The sequence below is a fragment of the Leptonychotes weddellii genome, chromosome 7 (genome assembly GCF_054177405.1).
Source record: "Leptonychotes weddellii isolate Sample4059 chromosome 7, ASM5417740v2, whole genome shotgun sequence".
Classification (NCBI taxonomy): Eukaryota; Metazoa; Chordata; class Mammalia; order Carnivora; family Phocidae; genus Leptonychotes; species Leptonychotes weddellii.
In genome coordinates, this window is record NC_138375.1 from 87,772,476 (window position 1) to 87,787,861 (window position 15,386).

At 44.6% G+C, this 15,386-nt stretch overlaps 1 protein-coding gene across 10 annotated transcripts in view; it reads left to right on the top strand.

The window, feature by feature from the left end:
- The window catches only part of LHFPL2 (LHFPL tetraspan subfamily member 2), a 153,930-nt gene that overhangs the window by 76,447 nt on the left and 62,097 nt on the right, over nucleotides 1-15,386 (top strand). For 3 of the 10 annotated variants that reach the window (XM_081826683.1, XM_081826684.1, XM_081826687.1), the window contains 2 exons: nucleotides 4,983-5,106; nucleotides 5,224-11,155. The exons of 3 other annotated variants lie outside the window; for them this stretch is intronic. The gene's annotated coding sequence lies outside the window, so the exon portion shown is untranslated. Of the gene's footprint in view, nucleotides 1-4,982; nucleotides 5,107-5,223; nucleotides 11,156-15,386 lie in introns of those variants that run through there. 4 more of the 10 variants (XM_081826686.1, XM_081826689.1, XM_081826691.1 and 1 more) reach the window with 2 other exon arrangements.

A 15,386-nucleotide genomic window follows, 5' to 3' on the forward strand; every position in this document is an offset into this window, starting at 1 on the left:
GGTGAAGCATTGGGAGTTAGTCTTCTTTGGTTTTCTATTCACGAGTCAATGAATCTTTCCCCATCTGGGGGAGTTTTTGCTAATTGACCAGATGAACCAAATGAGAGCTCTAGACTTGCACTGTCCATTCTGGTAGCCACTCTCCCCGTGTGGCTGTTGAGCACTTGAATCATGGCTAGTGTGACTGAAGCACTGAATTTTTAGTTCATTGAAAATTTAGAATTGATAGTTAATTCAGTTACTGGAAAACTCTTACGCATGTTTGAGGCAACTTGGGCATGCAGATCTATTTTTCAACTGTACATTTTATATGGTTTAATCAGGTCAAGTATTTCTGATGAAAACTTAGTACCTGAATTGAGATGGGCATTACGTACAAAGTACACAGCAGATTTTGAAGTGTTAGTGTTAGGAAAAAAGGATGTAAAATATTTTTATTTTTTATTTATTTATTTATTTATTTATTTATTTAAAGATTTTATTTATTTATTTGAGAGAGAGAATGAGAGAGAGAGCACATGAGAGGGGGGAGGATCAGAGGGAGAAGCAGACCCCCTGCTAAGCAAGGAGCCCGATATGGGACTCGATCCCGGGACTCCAGGATCATGACCTGAGCCGAAGGCAGTCGCTTAACCAACTGAGCCACCCAGGCGCCCCTAGGATGTAAAATATTTTTAATACTTTTTATGTTGATTATATGTTGAAATGATAGTATTTGGGATATATAGAGTTAAATATATTATTAAAATTAATATCTTCTTTTTAAATGTTTCCACTAAAATTTTGAAATGCCGTACCTGCTCATATAATATTTCCATTGGACATTGATGCTCTAGAATATCCTTGAAAGAATGGGGTAATTTCTAATTTATTAAGTAAAATACAGTTTTTTTCTAATAGATTGTGAAGGTTATGAAAGTGGTTTTTTCTCTCCTTTTCAAGTTTTTGTTCACAGTCTACATATAGAGGAATGTTTTTAAATATTCAAAATTGTAAAGAAAAAGAAAAGGCACATAGCTGCTGTGTTATCTGGACCTTATGTCATACAGCCCGAGGCTCAGTTTTGATGTCTTTGCCGTAGACCTTTCTCCTCTTCACTTCCAAGGGAGACACTCACCACTATCCACCAGGATATGAACCCAAACACTACTTTTCCGTTAAATGTTCTGCTTCTTTGATGATTGTTAATTTTGACATTTGACTCAGGTACCATGTTCCCAGGGTCACATTTTGACATGCCCCAGCAGATCAGTTTAGGAACTGTCATCCCGGAGAAAATGACTTTTAACGACCTACAGTGAATTAGCACTCTCTTCTTACTGTGGTACCAGAAATACAGAGATACATTCTCAAGGGAATGATTGCTGGCTAGATGCTTAGTTGTCACCAGTATATGTATGAAACGTGAGAAGCGAACCCAGTTAGAATCATCCATGTATTTGTTTCTCATTCATGCCCTGGGTTCTGCTGAAATGTAGTCTAAGGGGGGCAGGGGGGAGAGTATTTGACCGGGAATCATGCTGGTCTGGGTTTGAATCCTGGCTGGCTCACAGGGTGATGGTGGTGAGCTTTCCTAACCTCTGATTCTGTTCCTGTGTAATTGGTGCCAACAAACACCAGCCACTTTCCTTGTCAACATTCTTCCATTGTGTGTACTTGATCCATGAAACTACATGCCTTCGTGTGATAAACATGGCAAATACATTGCCATCCTCAGACTTTTCCAGGCTGGGTAAATGAATGAGAGAGTTTACTTTCCAATATCGTTCTATTCAGGAATTAAGCAGGATTGAGATTTCTGTACTAAATACAAGCCATTATCACATTTCATGAAGAATCTGTAGCCACCAAAAAGTGGCTTTTCCTTGAATAGAGTTTACTAAGACATTGAGGTTTTTAAGTTCCAGGGACAGAGTATAGAATTCATTTCCACCAGTAGCTTGGAAACATTTAATAGGGGAGGGTGTAATAGCCCTCTTCCTTTACTGAGGGTAAATTGAATCAAATATATGGTGTCTGGATAGGAAAATGAGAAAAAAAAGTAAAAACAAGATTGTGGTTTTCAAGATTTTAAAAAAGCAAATCAAAGTAATTGGATATATTAAAGACTTAAAGTGAAAGCCGTTCTGTTTCTGCTTTTGTTACTTGTATGTTGACGGCTTGCCTTTTTTCTGGTAAGTTTTGGCTAGACTTGTGCCATTTGACAGGAGAGTCCTGAGCATTCTTCTCAGCAGGGACAGAATGAACAGTTGCTTCCCTTCGTAGACTGTGAACTTCTGAGGGCTGGTCTGAATCTTTTATTATACCCTCAGTGCCCAGTACAATGTCTGATGCATAGTGGGTGCTCAGTGAATATCGGTTGAATGGATGGAAGATGAATGTCTGTGGTTAGACTGTAGAGCTAGTTTTATAACATCCTCTGAAGAGAACTCTACTCCAGGCACGTTAGGGGTTGCACAGCATAGCGTCTCGTATGTTATGTGCTCGCTAAATATTGGAAAATCGGAGGAGTGAATGTAGGCTAAAGTTTAACTTCCCGTTTATAAGGGAGTTTGGGAGTATGAACCATTTATAATCTGGGAAGCCACAAAGGTTCTTTTAAGCAGAGAAGTGAGGTTAGATATTAGGAAGGCACCGTGGCTAGCAGATTGCCCAGAGGCTAGGAAGCCGGGTAGGAAGGTGCCCCTGGCAAGAAACTATGAGGGTGGAGAGGGAGGCTTCAGAGGGTCACGTGGGCAGGGCTGCAGCTAATGGAATGAAGCGTAGTCCCAGGGGTGAGTGCCTGTGTGGTTAGCTTTGGAGGAGAACTGGGGCAGCTCTCTGGGATAGGAAGGGTAGTAGTGCCATAAACAAGCTTCAAGTACGAGGAATAGATGTTAAGAGAATTCTCATGTGCTGGTCTCAGTTCTTTTGAGAAGCAGAAAAAGTCATCCGTTTGGGGGAGGGTAGGTGAAACCAGGGGTTCTTATGCTTCCCCACGTGGAAAGGAGCTCTTCTCAGTGCTGATGTGGCGAGAACATCCATCTTCCTGTGAATTCTGGGCTTCTCTAAAGGATTATTCGACAGAGAATTCTTAGGTCCTCCATCTGATGGAGTAGGTCCACGGGGAAGTTCTGCATCTCACATCAGCAAACGTATAGTTTTGTTGTGATCAAATGCTCAAGTCTATGGGAAAGGCTATATATAGCTGCTCCGTCAGGTAGGTCTGGTTCCAGTTGGTACTCCTCTTGACATGCCATCTACACAAAGAGATGCCGTGATCCTTACATGGAAAGCTCTTTCACCTTAATGATCCACTTCGTAAGCTGCTCCTTGAAAGGGAGGGGATGAACTCTCCTCATCTGAATGAATATACACGGGGATGGCGTAGACGTGTCTCCCCCACTGTCACTGTAAAATATACATATGATTTCACATGAAGCTTGTTAACACAGGTAAGTCATAGCTGTATAGATTGCTGTGGTCTGACCTCATTTCTCAGGTCAGACCACAGCAATCCCTGCTTATCACTAAAGAAGGCAGGAGTATAGCTCTAAAGTTCTGAGATCCTGCCCCCATAAGCACCCTATTTGCTCTTTGAAATTTCATCATGACTTCCTAAGAAAAACCGGCTTCTTCTCAATTAAATATTGGTTTAATCTACATTCCCTTTTGGATGAATTCAAAAGCCAAAATAAAGTTTTTGTAATCTTTTCCCTTTCTCGTGCCCTCATATGAGTGGGAACCACTATTCGTACAGTGTCCCTGTCCTCCGAGACACCAGCATCCCCCCGCGCCACAGGCCAGCCACGCACCACGTCTCACAGGGTTAGGTGCCAGGCAGCCTGTAAAGATGGGATTGGCCCCCGTCTCTGTACCTTGTGTTACCAGCCCAGAACAGCCTGTGAAAAACTCTTAAGAGCTAATTGGCAAGCTCAGATGGACTTAGAAATGTACCTGATTTTGATCCAAATCATTCTATATACGCAGCCAAGTTGTTTTAGGAAATGGGCTCTTCCTGTCATTAACTCACAGCTTAGGTCATCTCTTTCATGTAATGAAGGCAAATATGACTGAGAATTCACTTTAGAAGCCTAGTGTGACTAATCTGAAAGAGCTGGTTCCTGTCTTGTTGTCTCATCAACACATTTTTCTCTTCCTGCTTCCTTCTCAAACTGCATCCCTGATTCAGTTGAAGTTCCATCCATTTTTCTGCTCATGTTCATAGGCTGGCTGTGGCCTGGAAAGTCACAGCCAGCCTGGCATGGTGGTCTACTGCTTTCACAGACCTTTCATCATTATTCACGGTCAGGGTAGCCACCTTTTGACCATTTACACCCCATGGCAGGTACGTTGAAGTCTTTCCTTCTGGAAACTGTCAGGCATTTTGGGATAAGAGTGGTTGTAGAGAAGGTCACTTGGGCAGACCTCCAGGAGCTCTCTTTTTCTCTAGCTGCTGTTACGCTTGCACATTTATATTACCTGCACACCTCAAAGCAGAGGTAACTACCTCTTCAGCTGCCCAAAGGTCACACCTCAGTCTTCCCTAGTGCCTGGGACACTGGTATACTCGTGAAGTCAGGCAACAACCCTTATGTGCTATTATTGCTGGACTAGAATTGCCAGGAGATGTTTGTGTTTTCTACCAATTATCAAAATAATCCAGGTTCATACAGAGAACTATACACCTGCAGGAGAAAAAAAAAATCCGTCTCCTTCCAATCTGGTGGCCGAGCTCCAAAGAGTGTCTCTTTTTGTACATTCTTTTCTTCCCCTAATTGAGTGCTTACTCTGTATACAACTTTACAGCCAGTTACTTTTTTGTTTCATATGATACTATATTCATTTCCCCCTATCACCAGAAGCTTCTTGTTAAAGTATTTCGGTGGTTGAAAATAATATCTGTGGTATATACTTAAATCATTTTAACCTTCTGTTTTTAACATTTGAGTTTTCTGATTTTTTAAAATAATTGAATATAAACTTCTACTGTCCTTTTACAGATATTTGTTCGGTTTTAAAAATAGCTTCAGGAACACTGGGCTCTGTCCCTGGCAGTAAGAGAGAGAGCTTGTTTCAGCGCACTGCCAGGATCCCTAACGACCCGAATCTTTGCCGGTTTGGGAGGTAAATGGCACCTCACTTTAATTTTTGCTCTTTTTATTACTAATGAAATTGAATGTTTTTCATGAACAGAATAGCCACCTGTATTTTCTTTTTTGTGATTATGTCCTTTTCTTTCAGGTGAAATTGTCATTTATGACTGTTGTGATGTTTATGATTTTTGACCCATTTTCTAGAAAGGTTGATTAAGATGCCTAACTTTGCGCCTACTGCCTTCTCAGTAATAGTTCATTGAATACAGAATTGTCCTGTATGGGAGATGAAATTGGGTGTGGAAGTGTCAAAGAGAACACACTTGGAGTTTCTAACGTGACTTCTCGGTTGGGACTGTCAGCATCTGGAAGGTCAGCTGTACCCAGGGAGCACCAGACCTGGCAGCCACGCCAGCCATCAACCTGCGCATCCTGCCCTGGTACTTCTCCGTCCCCTCTGCCTGTGCAAGGCACCTGGTGTAGCTCATGTTGATGGAATCATAACAATAAACACCACATGCTGGCTCCTAATACAGTGTTCACTGACCCCATGAAGTGATTCATACCTGCTTCTCCCTAGTGTTTCTTCTCAGACTGCTTAGCTGACTTTCCTTGCCTCTTCCTTATCATTGTTTCCAGGGACTCCTTTCTCCTCTTCCTTCCTTCTTTTCCTTGCATTCTCCAAACTCTCTGGCCCACCCCATGACTTCAGCTGCCACTCATGGGCCAGACCTCCCCCGACCCAACCTCTTCTCCAGGCTGCAGGCCCAGGGGGTCTTCCCCTGAATTCCCACAGGCACTTACAATGCATCGTGCCCCAAAATGAACCTACTCCTTCTCTCTCCCAGTAAAAAGACCTCCAGTCCATCTCCCAAACCAGATACCTGGGTGGCATCTTGAGACCCTTCTTTACCTCACCACCCACATCCCATGGGTTATAGGACGACCTTTCAGTTCTGCCTCCTTCCATCCCTGTTCTTCCCACCCTGGTCCAGGCTACACTCCTGGGAGGAAGGAATGTGTGTTTTCCCAATTAGATACAGTCTTTAAAAAAAAAAAAATCAGGTTTCTCTAAAATAAAATTGATATTTTGCAGGGCATGGTATTTTAATGGAATATTTATGAATTTTTTTATGAAGTAAATCCTCATCCATGAATTTACCTTTTATAGAAACTTGAATTCAGTACCTACTTGCTTGTTTTAAAGCAAAGTATGCCTCGAATAACGTCTAATACATACTAGTCAAACGAGAGCCCCTGGACATTACTTTCTAGTGAAAGGGCTTTTGATTTGAGGGCTCGATAATTTTTCTTTGGATCTTAATTATTTCCATATTGCAATATGTATTGTTTTTTGTAATATTCGAATTATCCTTTATTAGCTAGCTTTTCAACTTCACCTCCCAGGGAACTCAGGCGAGAAATACAAATATTTTCCTAAGATTCTTTGGGGGGAGTAAAATTAATATTTTTGAGAATGAAATATGGTGAATTGTCTCCTAAGGATTGAAAGACTTTATTAAAATAGCAAAATATCCTTCCCCAGGGGTACGTGTTTTCAGGGCTTATTGGAAATATGGTGCTGGGAAGAATAAAAGGAAATTTAATGCCATGGAAGTTGGAAACAGCCCCTGAAATCCAGTCCGTTTTTAGAACACATATAACACACTAATTCCCAGAGATTTAAGACAGCTCTGTTGGCTTCCTGAGGCTGTCAGGCTCATTATGACTGTGACACGGAAAGTTCTTCAGCACGAATATGCCATGACCGTGTTTTATTTACTGTGCATATTTCCTACACTTGAATATGGGGTGTCCCTGTACGTCTGCTTTCCCATATTGCTTATCGAGTTGCTTCTGTGTGGGGACTTTTCTTAGATTGGCTTCCCCCCAGACCAGATCCTATGACCGGGATTCAGGCACAAGTAGGTTGTTGGGAGGTAATCCTGGAAAACGTTGGTAAGGGAATAGATAGATATGTGAACTAGCGAGAAGATGAAAGGCAGTAAAGAGATGATTTTGATTAAGTTGCTGCTGTGGGTACCTGGGCCTGAATCCCTGGTGAATTCTAGGAGGCTTCCTTCAGAACCAGCCCTTGGAGGGCCCAGCAAGTGGGGAGAGGCTGCCTCCACCTCACATCCATCACTGATGGTGGCTGCTCTCGCGGCCGGCACTTCAGGCCTGCTCTCTGCTTGGGTGCTGGTCGTGGGTGCTTGCCGTCAGCAGCACCCAAGGGAGATGAGCGGTACGCACGGACCACTATGGTGCCTACTGAATCCACTGCTTTAATATTTTTAACAGTCATAGACAAGTTCACTTAGAGACATCTCAGGTTGGTCAGAAACAAAGCACATGCAGAGATTGCTAGTAGAGTATGAATTCTATCAGTGTCTGATAGATACTGAAGTGAATTTAAAATACTGAGAGTTTGATACCGTTAATCCTGAGACGGGGAAGGGAGGATGTAGGGATGATCTCTGAGAGGTGTCTAGATGTTGATCCTAAAATGACACATCATGCCTCAGTCAAAAACGCTGATAAGCCTTGACAGTAACAAATGGAACAACTGGATTATCAGGGCTTCTTACAGGGCCGAGGTTTCCTCCTTGCTCATCGGCCTATAGAATTGTAGCCAGGCCCACAAGGAAATTACGGTATTTTTTCCATGCACTCAGATCTGGAAGAAAACAAAAACCTGATGGAAATCTCTGGCCAGCCAAGTCTGAACAGAGCCATTTACATTACTTGGGGAAATTCCTGAGGAAGGAAAGAAGGGGGAATCCAAGCTGTTAGTGCACCTTAAAAAGAACCCTTCTCTGTTATTTTTTTGATTCCTCTCTGTTACACAACGGTCTTGAGGACACATCCTAAAATGGAAAATACCTTCTAATATCCTGCTGGCTGTTCCATGAGTGTCATTTAGGGGACGAGTGGATGCGATCTTGAAGCTGTCAGATATCTAATCACTCAGACCCGTTGTGTGACGGTGGAGCAGCGAAGAGTAGGACAGCGTCCCTGTCCTCAGCGAGTTCCCGATCCAGCCATGAGAGGACGAGCAGAGAAGCCACTGATTCTGTGATAAATGGATAATACTGGGGACAGAGGACGGAACAATTAATGCTGACCTTTGGGGAGGGCATTCCAGAGCTGCGACATTTGAGTTGGGCCTTAAAGATGACTAGGTTTCACTAAGGCATGAAGGGAGAGAATGGTGTCCAGGTGGGGACGAGTGGGGACGGAGGCCAGGGGGCTGGAAGCGCTGCGTGTGGTCAGGGAGCAGTGAGTGGTTGGTGGGATGCGGAACACGGTGTCGTGAGGCTGGACCTGCAGGCAGGAGAAGGCGGCTTGTCCAAGTCCTGAGGGCCTTGCCACTGCCTTCATGTACCGTTGGAAGGCAGATGGCATTGACAGCCCGACCTCTTCTGTCCCCTCCGGTTTCCCTAGCAAACATCCTGCCGTCGTAGAAATAACGTAGGGTGATGAACAGAGCTTGTACAACCTGCGTGGGGTTCCAAGTTCCACAGATGCAGCCTTCTGGCAGTGAAACGACCATTTTGTGCTTAGCAGCTGATCTGAATGGCCTGTGGATGCCTTGTCGATGATGGAATGGGCCTGCTTCATGCAGGTGGTCAGTATTAGATATATCCTTGTCCCCTCTGGGCCATGTATTTTCTACCACTCCAGCAATTCCAAGTGTTCTATATTTCTGGAAATACCTCGCTATATATAATAGAGTTTAGAATTGTTAGTGCTTCTCTTCCTAATTTCCCCCTTCTCTGCTCTCGCCGTGTCATCGCATTACTGTGGTGGTGCTTTAGGCCGTGCTCCGGGGGGCACGTCTGCTCTTAGAATCCCTCAGTGCATGGACTGAGAAAGGGAACAAAGTCATAAGCCAGCTGCAGGTTTTCTCCCATACCCCACTGAGCAGCTGAATCCCTTGGTTGTCATTTTTGTCCCTTGTTTCTAAAAGAGTAGCTGCCTTGGTAGAGGGAAAAAGCACACGATGTGGTGTCCCCATCCTAGGGCCGTTTCTCAGGGTGACTTGGGAGCAGGAGCTAAAACGGACTCCCAGACGCATCTCTAGGAACCCTGAGGAAGTTGGTCCATTACCCTCTCACCACATCCTTGCACCCACCTCTTGCTGCTTAAATTCAAGCTTACATGTCGTTCATCCACTCTCAGAAAGGCTCTCCAGGGGGCTGTGCTGTGGAGTTCCTTCGGCCAGTCACCTTGTTTATTTCTTAAACTGACCAGTGTGCTCAGGATTCTGTCTCCCTTAGGAGTTCCGCCTTCCTCTTTTATCACACATGGGGGTTTTTTTCCCATGGAATTCCCCTCCATTTGTCTGTAGATTCACTTTTATCCCATCCTTTGAAACTTCATGCAGGCTTCCAGGAGATGTTTCCCTGATGATTTCACAGCATAAGACAAAGACTGACAAGTTTTTGATGCCAAAGAAAGAAATACTGAGATGTCTTGAGTCCGATTTAGTAAACCGCCCCCCTGACAGCTGTCAGGGTGAATCACTGTCCTTTAGTGAATGAATATAAGAATAATCAATTCTGGGCACCTGGGTGGCTCAGTTGGTTAAGCGACTGCCTTCAGCTCAGGTCATGATCCTGGAGTCCCTGGATCGAGTCCCGCATCAGGCTCCCTGCTCGGCAGGGAGTCTGCTTCGTCCTCTGACCCTATCCCCTCTCATGTGTTCTCTCTCTCAAATAAATAAATAAAATCTTTAAAAAAAAAAAAAAAAAAGAATAATCAATTCTAAGAAACTTCTAGCAGCCAGATGCATAGGTTCTTCTTGTCAGTCACTCTCCCTGACACAAGAGAAAATACAAAGGTAAATAGGATATTTTCTCAGGTTTGTAGTTAGCATCCAGCATTGCAGTGTGCCTTCCCTGTGCATTGTACTCTGTGTGCAGGGACTGTGCTCGGGGTCTGGTTCTTGAATTTGAGGAGACCACCCTTGTTCCTGGTCTCGTGAGTGCATGCGTCTCAGCGGTCCTAGATCATGATTTGACTTGGCCCAGCCCACGTGAATCTTCACTCACCCCTAGAATCATTGCGGTCTTATGACCAGAGCACTAGACCACTGTCCCCCGTATCATTGCTATTGAAAGCTGCCAGTGGAGAACCTGGTTTTGAGGATGGATGAGCTTTTTCTTTCTGATTGAGCAGAAAATGACGGGAGGGTACAGATTTATGGGAGGGTACAGGTTGGTGACCAATAGGCAGATATGAAGTAGAGTAGTTCTTGATCAGCTTCTGTGGAAGCATAGTCTTTGGCCTTCTGCTCTGCTGTTGGTCATGCTATTTTCCCTGAATTTCAAATTTGTGAAGTTTAGTCAGAGTAAATGTTCATGTTCATTCTGTAGGAAATAGTACTAATGTCAGTGCTCAGAAATACTATATCTGAAGCAAAAGCCTCCAAACCTTTGTGCCTACCACTTTTAAGAAAGTTTTCTAGGGCTATGCGAGATGATTCTGAGCAGAAGTTTGTTCATGTCTACTTACCTGAGAGAGAACTGCGGTGGCTTTTAGTTTTATAACCCCACCTCAGGACCCGCAGTAGTGGTGCCACTTTCATATGTTAGGAGGTGTTCTGGAAACATACGTGACATTTCTGGGATGTTTCATAGGTCACCAAGAGCAAAGCATGCAAAACCAGAACTATTCCCAAAGACCAGGATTCGTGACCAAGGTTTCCAACTACTACAGGAAAGTAACCTTCCTTGGTTTCTATAAGGTTATTTGTTCATTGTTAAGCAGGATGCATTTTTATTGTGGGACTTTTCAGAGACTTTAACGTGGTAATGTGTACAGCGGCTTTTCAAGTGTGGGCTGTAGGATTCGGCATCTGTTCTGGGATCCCTTTGGTCTAAGAGCACCTGTGACCAGTGTCCAGAAGTCCTGTCACTCTGACACACTGGGAAGATGCTGACATGTGGTGCATTTGAAACCGTCACAAATCCTTTTTCTGCTCTTCTCATCCAGAACGGCAGCCTTATTTCCCTACCCCCTGGGGCCGGGCTGGCCTTCTCACTCGCTCGGAGAGACACTTGCGGCCCAAGCATTGTGTAAGTTCCAGAGCCTAGACCTCGAGAGGTCCAGCAGCTTCTGCTTTTGCCCTGTTGGGACTCTGCCTTGAGACTTGCGTGGAAGGAAGCCAGTCCAGCCTACAGGAGGATGAGAGGCCCATGGAGGAGAGCCGCGGTGCCGCCGTCAGCAGGCTGCGTTAACTGCTGCCTGTACGAATGAAGGCTCAGCGGGCCTTCCAGCATGGCTGACCCCGCTGAGAGCCGCGCATCCATGAGCCGGGGCAAAACCAGCAGAGGAACTGCCCGACGGCGCACGGAATCGTGAGAAATAATAAATCATTGTTCTAAGCCACTACATTTTGAGAAGCTTTGTTACACAGCAATAGTTACGGTCTTCACTATTAAATTAATTAGAATTTAATTAAAAACTGAATTAAAACTGAAACGAGACAAAAAAAAATGTGGTGGTTTATCTAATCAGTTACTTTCTGTGAGGCTTTTCTGGTTTAAAATGAAATTTCTGGACAGGGATTTTTCTAGAAACCTGAGTCAAGTGAATAGGTACCAAGAAAAAATGTGTTTGACATATGATTAACGGCACCAGAAAATGGCACCCAGTCGGTCCCAGTGTGAGTGATCCACCATGGTTGGTGCTCACACTGCCTCGGGAAGAAGGTGAGAGAGAGGGACTGATGGAGAAGTTGTAGCCTTCCCCCGCTGCTGTCGGGGCGACATTTTCCCGAGGCCTGTCTGACCAGCCATCTCTGAGGTGACCAGGGTCACTTAGGGCTCATTCTTGCAGCCTAATAATTAGATTCAAGCAGACACAGCTTCGGATGCAGCCCATCTGGTCCCCTCGCTGGACAGCTGCGGGGATGTGAGACCTCGCCAGTGTTCCAGCCATGCAGCAAGTTTAATGACTGCCGGCTCCCAGGAGCAAACCTGATTAGCAGACGTGAAGGCCCCAGTGAGATGTGGAAACATAAGAGGCCCGGGGCAGTGCCCCTGGCAGCGGCCTGATTGCTGAGTGCCCCGGGGCCTAGCAGCTCTGCATCCTCGGCTGTCACATCCACCATCTCTTCAGTGCCCTGGGGCCAGGTGGGGCTGTTTACACGGAAGCCGGGACTGCAGGCTCACCGTGGCAGCTGGGAGGACTCAGGCAGAGCCACATCAGTAGCTACGCCCAGGCCTTGCCGGGCTCACAGGGGAGGATCGTGACGGTCAGGCTATGGCCACGCTGGCCGCAGTGAGTTGGGAAGAAGCAGAAGGTTCTGGGAATCATGGGAGTTGGAGCTGGAAAAAACCCACTTGGTCATGAAGTCTCTTCCTCCGTCATGGCCTGATCATTCCCCCTGGGATACTCTGGAGCGGTTTGTAAAATCTGTTTCCGAATGACTCAGGCTGGGAGTCTTCCAGCCATGCCCTTGGGAGATGGAGCGGCTTTTTCTGTGGAGGAAATATTTTCCTCCCTATTGGTTGGGATCTTTTGTTGGTTGGCTCCAGCCCCATCACTCCTGGCCGGTCTCCTCAGACCACCCTTAGCAAGTCTCCCTCTACCTCTTGCCTTCCCACAGTTGAATCTATGTCATGCTTCTGCTGAGCAGCCATTAAACTGAGGAGGAGGAGCCTGCTTCCTGGTCTTGGCGCTTTCTGAAGTGATGACTTTCTCCAGCTGCTTCAGCCTTCTGATTCCCCTACCCTGAACTTCTCTCTAATTTTTTCATCCCTGTAACATTTCATATGTGTGGAAACCGTGTGGTACTTCATAAGCCCTGTAAGGGTATATTTTTCAGCATGAGAGTGGCATAGTCATTGAACATTTTTCCAACATTCTTCGGAGTCTTCGCTAGATTGGATTGATCTTGGTTTGTATGTCATGGACTAAAGGGTGAAACAAAGTGTAAGAGGAACATGGCTCCTCCAGAAGCCAGGAATAATGATAACATACATCATGCGTACTGGTTGGCACAGCCATGTGAACACTGTGATCCTACGGCATTTCTTTTGGGGAGTTGCTGTAACTCAGTGTACGGTCTAGTAAAACAAAGACAGTAAGAGTCTGTGTATCTGCACAGACCACAGCCATGTTAAGAATGTTTAGGAAGCAAGGGATCATGGTTTTGTGGGTCTCTGACTTTGTTGTTACTGACAGAGCTAGGAGATGAAAAGCAGGAGCTCACCAATGAGACTTAAGTTCAGGCCATGTGGTGTTTATAGGCTCTGAGATCCAAATTGGAAGAGTGGTTTAGATCAGTGTTTTTCTGAGCATCTTCCACAGAGTGCTGCAGTTGCTACAGTTCCTAATGGTATTTTAGGGGCTACCTGGAGGTGATGGTGGTCATGGGAGCAAGGTGGCCCTTGTCGACTCCTTATTTTATAATCAGCACCAGCTCTGCTTCTCGCTGTTTCATATACGCATCTAGGGTTGCTTGTCAGATTCTGTTTGATAAATAGTGTTCCATGCTCAAAAAGAAAGTTTGCAAACCACAGGTTCAGAGGACTGACTTCTAATAAAAACAAACACAGAGAGAAGCCTCTTTAGCCAAGCAACTAACGATTACATTTCTGGGATCCACATAGATCAATCCACAGACATTTGGAAGCAGCAAAAAGCAAAGAACTAAACAAATAGATATTTCTGTGTAACTACTGTGTCCTCAGGAAACTCTTTGTCAATATAAACAGAACGTGTAGACTGTGACCTCTAAATGGCAAGGCGAACAAGAGGCCAGTTATAGTCATATGTGCAGGTGACTCTGCCAGATTGTGTCGTTCTTAAGTAAGCAAGCACCAGCGGGTTCTGGAGTTGAGGTTAGTAAGAACCACATGATAAAGGCAACCATTTATTGGGAGCTTTCCATTTGCTGGACACTGTGCCTCAAGATGAATCATCCATGCTAGAAATGTACGTTCTATTATCCCCATTTCACACATGGGGAAACTGAGGCTCAGAGACTAATCTGCCCAAGGTCACACAGCTGATAAAGTGATGGAGCTGGGGATGGGTCCCTTGGGCTAGAGTTTATGTCCTTAAATATTCCACTATGTTGCCATTCTCTGTCAATCCCTTTTTTTATTTTTATCTTTGTGTGTGTGTGTGCGTATGCATATATGTATATTTTTTTCCTCCTATTGGGTTTGGTGAATGCAGTACCTAAGGATACCTGGCTTGAGAAAATGTCTTTTTTTTTTTATCATAATTACAACTTTATGATCATTCCACTCAAAGTTTACTCCAAATAAAATTGAAATTTAGTGTTACATGTAAATAATCTTCATTGATAGAAAGAAGAATGTAGAGAAAAGGAGCCGATAGTCTAACCTTAACAGTGTGTACTAATACTGAACAGGCATGTACAGCTCTAGAAGTATGTTTGTGCCTGGGTTTAATGGCTCACAGACAGTCATGGGAAGTTTTATTGGTGCAGTAGAAATCAGAACTTTTGAAGCCCATTGCTGAGGCAGATGGGAATAATGTTTCACAGGTTTTCTTTTTAAATGTTGGTTGCTTCTCTCAGATTCCTTAGCTTCTCCAGTTCATCCTCTGTATTGTGGCCTTAGCAAAAGTTGGGTAAGGAAAGGTCTCTTTTTGGGTGTCTGCTCTTGCCTTAGTTCATGGCCTTCCAAATGTGCATGAACCTGTTCTTTACTCTGGCCAATAACCAGATTGTTCGAGCAAGTGTATTAGGTTCTGCTGAAGCTTTTCTCTGGTCAGTTGACTCTGGAGCAAAGTAGGTTCCCCTAAAGAGTGGATTTAACAGGCATTTAGTTTTGTTTTTATAGGTGCATTTGGAAAAGCTGGAACTGTTGGAGAAACTATTTCACAGCACACCCAGGTGGCTTGAATGATCTGCCTCCACGCATCACACAGTTTTAAACAAGACGAAAGCTTGTAGTACATTTTTCTCCTGGGGCAAGTGAGGCCCTCAGGGAGAAACGTGAGCTTCTGTGGGTGCTTAGGAAGTACTGAGCAGTAACTCTCCCAGGCCACGAGGGCCCCGTTCGCCTAGCAGAAATTTATGAACAGTGCTCTGGTGGCTTACAAAAGTTCATTTTCTTTCCCAAGTGCGTGGCTCATTTCCTGAAAGTAATGTTTTCATTGAAGGATTTGACCATACTAGGTCTTTACAGAGACATGCCCGAGAAATCCCACTCTTGATTCTGTAGCAGATGACAATGACTTTGCTGAAGTAGGGCCTTAGAAGTGGCCTCCTGATGTTGCTAAAAGAGGACATGGAGAAAAAGTTGCTGAACTACAGAGTTCTCTCTG